Source organism: Lynx rufus, unplaced genomic scaffold (assembly GCF_022079265.1).
Source record: "Lynx rufus isolate CCGP_SWC_20201006 ecotype Redwood Valley unplaced genomic scaffold, mLynRuf1.p SCAF_5, whole genome shotgun sequence".
Classification (NCBI taxonomy): domain Eukaryota; kingdom Metazoa; phylum Chordata; class Mammalia; order Carnivora; family Felidae; genus Lynx; species Lynx rufus.
Window position 1 is genome coordinate 86,958,909 of NW_025814867.1, and position 12,673 is coordinate 86,971,581.

The following is a 12,673-nucleotide window of genomic DNA, read 5'->3' on the forward strand; positions in this document are numbered from 1 at the left end:
CATGTGATTTCCTACCAGTTGGCCTCCCTTGAATCCGCTCCTGCTCAACTAGCCCTCGGTTGATTCCTACTGCTCATTTTTCCGTGAGCCAACCTGGGTCAGAAATAACAGGAGGAAAAACAGCTTTGGGACCAGCTACAGGTTACTACAGGACTTGATTGCCGGACACGAATTCTCCCTACAAGACCGAGTAGGGCAAAGGTGGTGCCGTGTTGTAGCAGTCGCCCAGGGGTCTCCGGTGGAAGGCGTCACGGCCATCTGCCCTGCACCAGACGCTGGAGACCGAGCACACAGGTCCTCCCCGGAGGAACCTGGCCCGGAGCGGGGCGAAAGGGAAGCCGCCGGCTTAACGCATCTTGACTGACTGCCAGGGAGCAGGCGCGACAGTTCACAGTCGTATCTCCTCGCGAGGAGGCGTCTTTACCGCAAACTGCAGTTCCGCATGGAACCTGACCCTTAGTCACTTCGTCTCTAGCGTCTGGAGTTTTCTGCTCAGCCACGCCACCCCAAGGGCCTCCGTGGAGGCGGAACTACTGTGTCAGGGGTCGTGGTTTTCAGGGAAGTGTCGCGGTCGGATTGACAAGAGGGCGGGCAGTAGGCGGGACTTCCGGCCCGCTGTTCCGTCAGCTGCCTTTCCCGGGCGTCTCCCCGCAACCTCCTCAACTTCCCTTGTCCGTGACGCGGCGCCTGGGAGAAATCCGACGGGACGGGGGCCGGGGGGAGCGTGACCTCACCACTGCAGGTGAGGACCCGGTGTGTGCAGATCCTTGCGGCTGTCTTTGAGAGAACAGACTGTGCGGCTAGGACCGCGAGGAGACTGATTGAAAGAGGAGTGGGTCAGTGACAGCGAAGGGAGTGTAAGGAGGGGCTGTGGAGGCTACTGTGACCCAGAGGGGCAGTGACAGCGAGGGGACTGTGACCGAGATGTAGCTGCTTGCGAGGAGCGTGCGACCCAGAGGCAGTGAATGCGAAGGGACTCTGACCTCGGAGAGCGCGAGGCAGAGGCTGCGAAGGGACTACGATTGAGAAAGTATGAGGCAATGACTTGGAGGAGACTCTGGTCGATGGATAGTGACTGTGAGGGGACTCTGATCTAAGGGAACTGAAGGCACGGCCGCAGGGGGATCGACCAGCAGTAACTTTGAGGGGCTGGCTTGGACAGCAGTGTGGGCTCAGTGACTGGACATGGTACTGTAGGGTTATGTCTGGGCACTGGGTGTGGTTGGGTGGTCATGACTGGGCAGAGAAGGTGTTTAGTGTAAAGAACACTGGTCTGGGACTTATCAGGCCCGAGTTTAATTTTATGGACAAACATCTTGTGGCTGGGAAACGTAACCTCAGGACTGAGCTACAGTTTCTTCATCAGTGAATGGGAAGTTTGGACTAGATTAATATTTCCCGGACTGTGGATTCCATCCTATTATTGGGTTGTGAAGTCCATTTAGTGGATAGCACCTGAATTAAAAAAAAAATGGAATACAATAGAAATTTTCAGTGTGTTCACATAGTGAGGGTAAGTATTGTTTCATGAAACTTGTTTCAGTTATCCGTGTATGAGATTATGATGTCCAATGGATTTCATATATCTTAAAATGTATGAAATGTAGTACAAATGTTTTAAAAATGTTGGACCAGATTATTTCTGACTTTTCTTTCAGTCCTAAAATGCCATGATTCTATGTTTAGGAGACTGTTTGGATGTGCAAAGACTGGCTCTGGCTGGGGCATAGGCTCCATCAGATTGACTTAACGGGCAAAGGCTTCCCAAATATAAGTGAGATGACCGGTTATGAGGGAGGACTGAAACTCACAATCTCAGTTGGGAGAACTAGAACTCACATTTTGCAATAGAGACAGTGGTATTTACAGAGGCAGTGAGGATACAGGGGTTTGTGATAGGAAAAACTGCTAGAAATAGACATTGAGAAAGAGGAAGCTTTGAGGAGGGTAGGAACAAGGCTTAGGAAGGGAATTGAAGACAGAGACAGAAAGCATTCTGCCAAGAATAAAATGGGAGTAGGGAGATATGGCCTTCAGGGCCCTTTTCAATCTTGACATTTAGTGATTCTGTAAGTACCGAGAATTGCTGGTAAAAAGATATTAGTTAAGAATGGTATTGGTCCAGTAATCAATGGTAAACAGATGGTGACCATGATGGGGAAGAAAGGATGATGCTTAGAAAGTCAACAGTGGTGACTGGAATACCATACCAGAGAGGCTTTGGTATATTTAGCTGTCCAGCTCAGTGATTTGTGCACTGGAGGCCAAGACTGGCATACTGGAAATGATACCATGCTGTGGGTAACGTTTTAGCTGCTGTTTTTATTCCTGCTGATCCCATTTGTGAGGGTGGCTGGTGATGCAGATGAAATGAACTGAAGTGAATTTCACTACCCCCTCTCTACAAACCTTTGTAGAAGGTGCTACTGATTGTACCACCCGGTGGTTTTTTAAAAAAATCTAATAGAAGAAACTTGAGGTAATTTTACTTTATCTGACACTGCATTTATCTGATAACCTAATAGTCACCCCCACTTCCTATACATGTACACTTTGTGATACAGGAAGGGAGTTCAGAAAGATTCTTGAGTGGTAGTGAGTTGTGAATAATGCCTTTGTTTAGCTAAAAAATGGCTAGTTACACCTTTTTCTAAAACATTAGATGTTTACTTGGCTTACATTCTACATAACTAAAAGGAACTACTCAAGAATTTCTTTCTGTAACCAAATATGGTTGGCTGAGCAACACAGGTTTGAGCTGCGTGGGTCCACGTACACGTGGATATTTTTTCGATTAATGCAATGCTGTCAATGTATTTTTTCTTCCTTATGATTTTCTTAATAAAATTTTGTTTTCTCTAGCTTTATTGTAAGAATACAGTATATAATACATATAACATACAAAACGTGTTAATCAACTGTTTATATTATTGGTAAGGCTTCCAGTCAACAGTAGGCTATTAGTAGTCAAGTTTTGGAGAAGTCAGAAGTTATATATAGATTCTCAACATGTGTGTGTTGGGGGGCAGTGCCCCTCATCTCTGTGTTGTTCAAGGGTCAGTTTTATATGCTTCAAGGTAACTGACTTAGAAGAGAAGACATTTAGGCCTGGGGACTGCACTACTGCCTCTGGGGTCCTTTGTATTTGTTGAATGAAAGGATTCTTTTTGACCAGGCTGTTTTGCAAATTCCCTTCAAAAACCAGTATTATGTCCTGATTGATAAGGAATGAACTTTATTCTTTTCTTAGCCTATGGTTTCTCTTCCAATAAACAGTTGATGTTTTATTTTTCTTGGGGACCTTCTCGTTGGATATGTGATCCCTTAGGGAAAATAATCTAGTCAGAGCCTTGGATTCAGAAATCCCAGGTTACTTTATCTGATGTTAACACTGACTCACTCTGTGAGTATGGGAAGAATTGTTTGCTTTTTCTTGTTTCAGCTTTTCTAACTATGGCAGAGGTTGCTATTCGTCTGCTTAAACAATCCTTTAATAATCTGAAACATACGCACACTTACAAATCTTGTATACAATCTCATGGCATTTGTAAACCACCTGACCCCATTCATGATTCCCCTATAGAACTGTCTAATCTCTAGGTTAGACATCATTGCCCTAGGGAGCTGAATAATTTTTCTGTGTTATAAATGCTGATAAGAATTAATTTATAAAATATTTATAGAGAAAGCAAGAATAATAATTTGCTATTGTTAATGACGAGTAATGACAAAAATATCTAGTAATAATTGTAATTTTATGATTTTCACGTATTTGCATAACTCTGATCTGAAGTCAGATCTTTTGGCGCTTCTACTAATAGAGAACTCCCTCTTCTACAATTGAGTCAGTAAATTCAGGGACTATACATTTTTACAACTCTATTTTGCAGTATGTGCCAAAGCTCCACTCCAGAAGGGGGGAAAAAAAGAACTGTGAGTCTCTAACAAATATTTGGCATTGGGTTAGGTTTGTTTACATGCATTATCTCATTAACATAAATAATTGCATTGCTTGTATTTTACTATTTGCAAACAAGATTAGTAGATAGCTATATAGCTGGCTTTTTTTGGTTTTTGTTTTGTCTTTTTATCCTTTTTTGGATAACTCTCTTGTTAAAAGTTAGATTGGTTTGAAGCTTTCTATATTTGTACTAGAGTGATTGCCAATGAGCTAGGGGAACCCCTGGCTGTTAGATCACATTCACAACTATTTGCAAACCAGCTGTGAAGTGAAGGCTGGTAAAAAAAAAAAAAAAAAAAAAAAATAGTGACATATGGTCTTTGCTGTATGCTAGAGAACAAATGGTATGTGTAGCACTTAACAGAAAGCAGGTAGTTTTTGTGTTTTTTTTTTAGGTGGTTTTTCTTATCTAAAGGGAATTACCTTAGATGTGATTATCCTTGTTTATTTTCTGGCCCTAAAGTAGAAGTCTTTTTTTTTTTTTTTTTACAGTAGAAATCTTAAATCATTTTGTGCCATGGACGCCTTTGGCAGTATGGTGAAGCCTTGTGTATTCCCTTTTGGAATAATATTTTTATGTGCAAAAAATAAAATATAATTATAAAGGAAACTATGTTGAAATATAGTTATCAAAATGTTTTTAATATGTGTGATACAGTGCTATATATGCTTTTTATTAACATGGTAAATGTTTACTATCAATGGATCTTATAACCATAATAACTTTATTTTTTTTAAGTTTATATATTTTGAGAGAGAAAACATGAGTGGGGGAAGGGCAGAGAGAAGGAGAGACAGAGAATCCCAAGTAGACTCTGCGTGGTCAGCACAGAGCCAGATGCGGGACTCAAACTCACAAACCCATAAGATCATGACCTGAGCCTAAGACGCTTAACGAATTGAACCACCCAGGTGGCCCTAACCATAATTACTTTAAAATGATCATATGTTTAAACAATATTTGAAGATATTTGTAATAAGTATAATGTCTAAATATATCTAAGATTTCAATTGGTAACAAAGTCTACTGTTACTGTTGTGGCTTATGTTCATAACTGAAGGAAGTGGTGAATTTGCCAGAGGTTAGTAAAAATGAAGATATGATTTTTTTTTTTTGGTCCAACCCAGACTCCCTGAATCTGTTGTAGACCCTGCCTTAGAGATATAAATTCTATAACTCACTCTAGGAAGAGCAGAATCTAAATACAGTGTTTACTTACTGAATCTTGTAGTGGAAAAGTGGTGGAGCAAAATTGTTCAACCGTAAGAATTATTACAAGCGTTCCTTGTGGTTTTTAGGATAATCTCTTTCCAAAAAAGTTCTATTACATGGCCAGGTCCAAATATAAGCTTTATTTTGTTCCATGGAGAACCCAGGGTCTGGCACAGAGTAAGTACCCACTCAATGTCTATTGAAAAAAAGGTTTCTCTGAAGAAATTAAAGAGAAGAGATCAAGTTCAAAGATAAGATCTTAGATGTGGCAATTTACAAGCTTCAGATATTGAGGCATAGCATTGAGCTCTGGTTTAAAACTAATCTGTCAGTGTAGGTTATGTTGTGACATTTACTTTTTCATTTGGCATTTCCTACATCAGGCATACTTAAGACTTATTATTCTATATAGTGTAGTAGTACATACAGGTCAGTGATATAAACTGCAGTAATCCTGTATCAGAAAGGTATAGTACAATTTCTTGAAATAATCATATTCCTAGCACTAACTTCTACTTTACAGCTGTTTGCATAATCTAGGTAGGATTTTCTTCCAAATTACTGATAAAACTGGCTCCGTCTTCATTTAGGATAAGAGTTGGATTTTTTTTTTTTTTTTTTTTTTTTGGTAAAAGGCCAGATAGTAAATATTAGGCTTTATAGGTCATACAGTGTCTGTTGCAACTACTCATCTCTGCAGTTGTAGCACAAAAGCAGCATAGACAGTACATCAGTGAATGGGCGTGGTTGTGTTCCAATAAAACTTTAGTTACAAAAGCAGGCAGTGGGCCATTTCTGGCCTGTGGGCTGTTTTTTGTTAATTCCTGATCTAGGAGGTCTTCTGGTTCTTGAATCCAATTCTTCCTCCCCACTATGGGTTAGACATACCCTCTCTCTAACTTCAAAGGCCTTTATATAAGGGATGACATGACTGCATTCTTCAGAAAGGCCTGAATGTACAGCAGGTGAAGTGATTAATGCCAAGAGTATTAGATGCACTTTGACCTAGGAGTTCAGAGTTTGCCTCTTAAGAGCACCACTTTATCAGGGCTCCTTGGTGGTTCAGTCGGTTAAACGTCCAACTTCAGCTCAGGTCATGATCTCATGGTTCATGGGTTTGAGCCCCATGTTGGGCTCTGTGCTAATAGCTCAGAGCCTGGAGCCGGGTTCGGTTTCTGTGTCTCCCTCTCTCTCTGCCCCTCCCCCGCTCGTGCTCTGTCTCTCTCTCTCAAAAATAAATAAACATTAAAAAAAATAAAAGAGCACCACTTTATTAAGCTCCACAATGGTAGAAGCAGGTAAAGATCCCAAATATAAAGTATGCTTGCTTACTCAGCTTTGTAACTGAACATAATGTAAAAAGTAAACCATTACTGGGCATATGGTTTTACTGAGGAAGATAATGTTGTCCCAGAGATGGGAGTAGCAGGAATAGAATACAAAGGAAAAATTCATGTTTCCTCTTTTTGCAGATAGTTCTCTGTAGTACTCTGGCAAATTTGAATTCAGTTTTTGAAACTTGAAGAATGTATGTGATCGCAACTTGCTATTACTTAGGTTGTTGCATAGGTTAGGAAACAGAATCTACCTCCTCTTTCACGTTGGAGTGCTTACTAGATCTGTTAACAATAAGGAAGTAGAATAGAAGGGATTGAGTGGGAGTCCTTAAAGCTGCACTTGTAGGAGCCTTTCATCTTTAAAACACAAGCATATGCATGCCAGTACCCAGATTTTGTCTGCCTTAGGGTACATATTGGAAAAAATGCTTTACTAGAGTTATCTTCAGAATCTTCTCCTTGCTACCCTTCCCACCTCACACACATTTCCACTTCTCTGTACTTTCTTAGTAGCAAATTTGATGCATCCAAGCAGGCATTTATTGGAACATTGAAGAACAAGACAAGCAGTGTGTACTGGGAGGTGAGTCAGCAGAAATGGAGCCAGATTTTGTGAATCTGAGTAAAAATTACAGGCAAAATACTACGTTCTGTATCTTGAAAGCAATTTGAGACACTAATTCATTTAATAGGCTTGGTGGTGGTCTGGTGGTGGTGGCAGTTGTCTATATTTAGAATTTGTGCATGAATGGAGAATTTGACTAAGATAAGGTGACTAATCTAGGGACTGAAAAGGTAGCAATATTGGAAAAATGAGGCCTTACAAATGCTGCACTCTCGCTGTCGGCTTCCTTTGACAAAGAAATTTTTTGTAGGATAAACCGCTAAAGAAACAGGAAGTGTTGGCACACACCAATGAATTCGTAAGGGAGGCTATGTATTCTATCTTCAGCTACTTTCATTCTCACTCATCCCAGCTTAATGTGGATGCTATGGTTGGAAGCCAGAATCCACCTGCAAAATATTAGGTAATTTCCCACTCCCCATCCCCATTTTGATCTTATACCATATTGGTTCTTTTCCCTGCCTTATTGCCTTCTGGACAACCTGTTATGTTAAGGCAGCCTGTGTATGTATTTTTTTCTCCTTCTGGAATGTAGATGTTTTAAAGCCACCTTTTCCAGAAAGAATGTGCACCTTTACTTAATGGTGTTGGTTGATTACAGAGGTGCAGTTATCATAAATGAAGAGTTTGGGAAGTATTGTTCCTCACTGTTGCAGGTATTCAATTACTGGGCGATTGTGAATGTGGTATAGGTGATGTGGCTTTAGATGCAGCAAAGTTTCAGTTTAATAACTAAAAGCCAACATGTATTTACTATCCTCAGTATGTCCTCATCCTCCCACATGCCTTTTCTCAATAGCAAACTTGATGTGTCCTGGCAGGCATCTGTTGTAACTTTTGGGGAACTGGTAATTTTTTCCAGTAAGGCATTGATAACTAAAAGAACTCTTTTTTTTCCTAATAAGGCACTAATTATAAAATTATTCTATATGCTTCTGTGGTGTATAGGTTAGTGGATGTGAGGGAGGATGGGGATGGTCTGAGAGAGCCAGTGAAAAATGGTTTCTTCAGAAATCTATAAAGTCAGAATTTAAAAAGTAGTAGTAGTTCTAGAGGAAAAGCATGAGGGTTAATCTCTATGATTTCTAAATTCGTTTAGAGTTATCGTTATGGAATGTCTGTGACCTTCGTGTTCTCCATCTCCTAAGGAGATAAGATACAGAAGTGTTTTATGTGAAACACCAAAAGTATTAGGTGTGTTTGTTCCAAATCCATAGGATCTTAAGACCTGAGTTTAAGTCTAATGTGTAATGTTCAGTGTAAAGTATAATGTAAAATACAATGTAAGACACAAAAATCATCTTTAGAAAACAGAAGAACTGTATGCAAAAAGGAATAATGTGGGCAGATAAGGAAAAAATATTTTTAACAGGATGGGACTTGCGTTGTTTCATCTTTGGTACACTTATAAACTGACAAGAACTTGACCCCTTTCCATCAAAACAGAACAGTAATGTATAAAGAAAGTGCTTTTCAAAATTTCAGAGTGGTTTTCTATACTTAGTATATTTATTTAAATAGTTATTGAGCGCCTACTCTGTGCCAGAGCTCATTGATAGGTATTGGATGCATCAATTGTGATTTTTGTGGTTTCAAGTGATAAGAAACCCAGTTTAACTAGCTTAAGCAAAAGGGGAGTGTATTGGTTGGCACAATTAGACAGTTGAGGATCTGAATTCTCTCCATCACTAGCTTGCTTTCTCTGTGTCTGTGTTGACAATTTCAAAAGAGGCTCTCCTCCTGGTGATAGGATGGGGCACTGGATTGTCACAGGATGGTTCCCAAAGCCGTGTCTCTAGGTTCACATCCACAGAGAAAGAAGTGATCATCTTTGTCCAAGCATTCCCATCTGGTGAGTTCTAAATTTACTCTGATTGGACTGGCTTAGGTCACCTATTACTGCCAATCCCTTCTCCCTTCCTCCCCCAATCTCTGGCCAGGGGAGAGTGATGTGCTGATTGGTTTAGGGCACATGTTATCTGATGCTAGGGTTTGAGATTGAAGCTTACACAGACCAAATGAAAGTGAGTTTCCAAATGAAAATGGGCTCTTTTTGGAGCAGGAGGGTTGAACAGTGGGAAGACAAACAGCAGATCTCCACTACATCAGGGAGTTTATAGTCTAATTTCTCATTTAACCCTTAGCATGACTTAGAAATTAAGTACATTTTAATAGAGCCTTCCTTAATCACATGAAGAAACTCTTAGAATCAAGGGACTTACCGTAACCTCGAGTTAAGGTACTAGGAGGAGCTAGAATTAAATCCCAGTTTAATATGATTCCTAGTCTAGCGCCGTTGCTACTCTTCTGTTTTGGCCCAAACCAAAACAAGTCCTTAGAGTTCTTGAGTAGTCTGCCATCAATATGCCCAGTAAGAAGGGAGCCCACTGTTTATGAAAGATGAAAGTAAATTCCTGTCTGACAGAATATAATAAGTGGTTTTGATTAAATTCATATATGACCATTTTATATACTAGGTAGCATAGTGTTGTTAAGTGCACAGATCCTAGAGCCAGAATGCTTAGGTTCAAATCCTGTTTTTGCCCTGTCCTAGGTGTGTGACGTCAGTCATTTAACTTAGCTGTGCCTTAATTTCCTCATCTGCAAAATAGAGATAATAGTATTACCTACCTTATAGGATTGTTGTGAGGGTTAAATTATTTAATATATGCAGAATTTGAAAGTTCTTGGCCATAGAAAGTATTCTATAAGTGTTAGCTATAATTATCATCATCACTATTATCATCGTAATCTTTGGTATTATGATAGAGAAATACGGATTGTGTGATAATGCAGTGAAACAGATTTACATCTGATTGAATACCCTAATCATTAAGAATTTTAAATATATTCTATATTCTGTTTTCTAAAGATAAACTCTGCCATGTTTTATATTGTATTAACCTAGAGTATTAAGAGTGGATCTTATTTTGGCTCAGGTCATGCTCTCGCAGTTCATGGAATTAGGTCTCACATTGGGCTCTGTGTCAGGCTCTGTGCTACTGGCTGGGAGCCTGCTTGGGATTCTCTCCCCACCTCTGTCTCTCTGCCCCTCCCCCCTTTGCACATTTGTGTTCCCTCTCAAAATAAATAAGTAAACATTAAGAAAGAGTGGGTCATAACAAGGGGGAAAGGATCTAGTGGTATGTCATGTTGGCATATGATGACATATATCAATCCTGATCAATATTTTCATCAGTGACTTGGATGGAGACATAAAAACATTTTCAAGTTTACAGACTACATAAAATTATGATAGCTAATATTATAGATGGCAGTCAAAATTTGAAATTATTTTAACAGATTGGAATAAGCAAAAAGATCAACCAAAATGGACTTTAACAGGGTAATGACCAACAAAAGGAATAAATGTGTTTCTACACAACCTCAGCTCGAATGTCCTGGTGTGCCAAAAGGAAATGCCTCCTGAGGTAACCCAGTCCCATTTCAGATAACTCATTTGTTCCTAAAAAGGTTATTATTATGTTTAGTTAAAATTTATAACTCTGCATCTTCCAACTAATGATCCATTTTTTGTTCGACTCTCACAGAACAACTGTTTGCTCTATCCAACATGACAAGCATTCAGATATTTAGAGATAGTTATCAGGTACCTTCTTATATAGTATAGTATTGTATCATATTGTATACTATAGTAGTTAGGGCTGTGTAGTCTGCAGCCAGGCTGACTGAATCTGATTCCTAGCTTCTCAGCTTACTAGCTATGTGACCTTAACTGTGCCTCAGTTTTCTCATCTGTAAAAATAGTGTTAAAAAACAATATAACTGTGTCGAAGGATTGTGAAATTAAGGGAGTTTTAAATATTTTTAAGTATTTAGGTATACAGGTGTTATATAAGTGCTCACTGTTAGTAGTAGTGGTGGTAATATTTCTTTCTTCATCACAGCTTAAGATCAGACTCTAGAAGGAGCGCCTGGGTGGCTTAGTCAGTTAAATGTCTGACTCTTGTTTGTGGCTCAGGTCATGATCTCGCAGTTTGTGGGATAGAGCCCCAAGTTGGGCTCTGTGCTGGCAGCACGGAGCCTGCTTGGGAGTCTCTCTGTCCCCCTCTCTCTCTGCCCCTTGCTCACATGCACACACACACTCTCTCTCTCTCTCAAATAAATAACCTTAGAGAAAAAAAAAGATCAGACTCTAGAAGAGTTCTTGCTACAACAGTAGTTCTTAAATGGGGTAGGAGTGGGAGATATATAGCAGGAGATATAGCATATTTAATATTTTACCATATTTTTACATTAAAATGTAAAATATGTACAAGCACTACTGTGTGCCAAGCACCGATTAAGGCTTTATATGGATTACTCCATTTGAACCTCGTTTGTTAGGTGATGCAACTCTGACGATTAAGGAATTTGTTCCAAGTTCTCATGGCTAATAAGTGGTAGAGATAAGATTCATATTTAGGTAATCTGACTTTAGGGCCTGAACTCTTTTAATCACTACACTATGCTGACGAAGCGAGGTTAAGATTTCTGTATTTCTTAAAATGGAGCATGGATAAATAATATTGGGAAACACTGCCTTACACATTTGATTAAAGGTGTTTATATAAGGCAGATGGAGAGATTTTGTTGTATGTATTCAAATGAAATACAGGTAAAATATATTAGTATTACTATTATTTACCAAAGGGCTTTGTAACATATTAATAACAATGGTTGCCTTGATTCTTTTTATGTTTGTGAAGTTTACTTTGGCTTTTTAGTTAGCTAATCATACAAATCCTTTCTCTTGCCTTGAGTCCTCATTATGATATTTTATATTTTTTGTGTGATTTTTTTAAAAAAGTTTATTTATTTATTTTGAGAGAGAGAGGAGAGGAGGGACAGAGAGAGAGAGAGAGAGAGAGAAAATCCTAAGCAGGCTCCATGCTGTCAGTGCAGAGCCCCATATGGGGCTTGAATCCACGAACCATGAGATTATAACCTGAGCCAAAATCAAGAGTCAATGCTTAACTGACTGAGCCACCTAGGCACCCCTGTGGTTTTTTAATCTAGTGAAATAGATCCAGTGTCTCAAGGTCCAACCACCCCAGATACTAATTTGGCTTAGAATGTCTTTAAAACCACACTGACAATATTTTAACTCTTGGAAGGAGAGCTTCTTTCTTGCTCTTTCTAGTATAATAATACTTGCTTCTTTCTAGTATAATAATATCCACCATGATTTGTCTAGTTAAGTTGAATCATATGACAAGATGATTCAGTATTTTAAGAAGTAAGCAGTTCAAAAGCAAAGCAAATTTTATGTTATGTGTATTTTGCCACAATGTAAAACAAACAAAAAAGCAAAGCAAAGTTGAAGTCGGGGAGGGAGGGATAGATTATAAAGTGAGTGGCATGAAGAAACCTGAGAGTGATAGTTATGTTGCTTATCTTAATTTTGATGATTCACAGATGTATAGATATGTTAAAACTCATTAAATTATATACTTTAAATACAGTTTGTTGTGTGTCAATTATACTTCAATAAAGCTGTAAAAATATTTTAGCACACATTACCCCCCCCTTCCTCT

General features: G+C 39.2%; 1 protein-coding gene across 2 annotated transcripts in view; it reads left to right on the plus strand.

Annotated features, from left to right (window-relative positions):
- Positions 1 to 620: 620 nt before the first annotated feature.
- Positions 621 to 12,673, plus strand: part of PCYT1A (phosphate cytidylyltransferase 1A, choline) — a 46,883-nt gene continuing 34,830 nt past the window's right edge. The window contains exon 1 of one of the 2 annotated variants that reach the window (XM_047099068.1): positions 621 to 742. The gene's annotated coding sequence lies outside the window, so the exon portion shown is untranslated. The remainder of the gene's footprint in view (positions 743 to 12,673) is intronic. The other variant, XM_047099067.1, reaches the window with a different exon arrangement.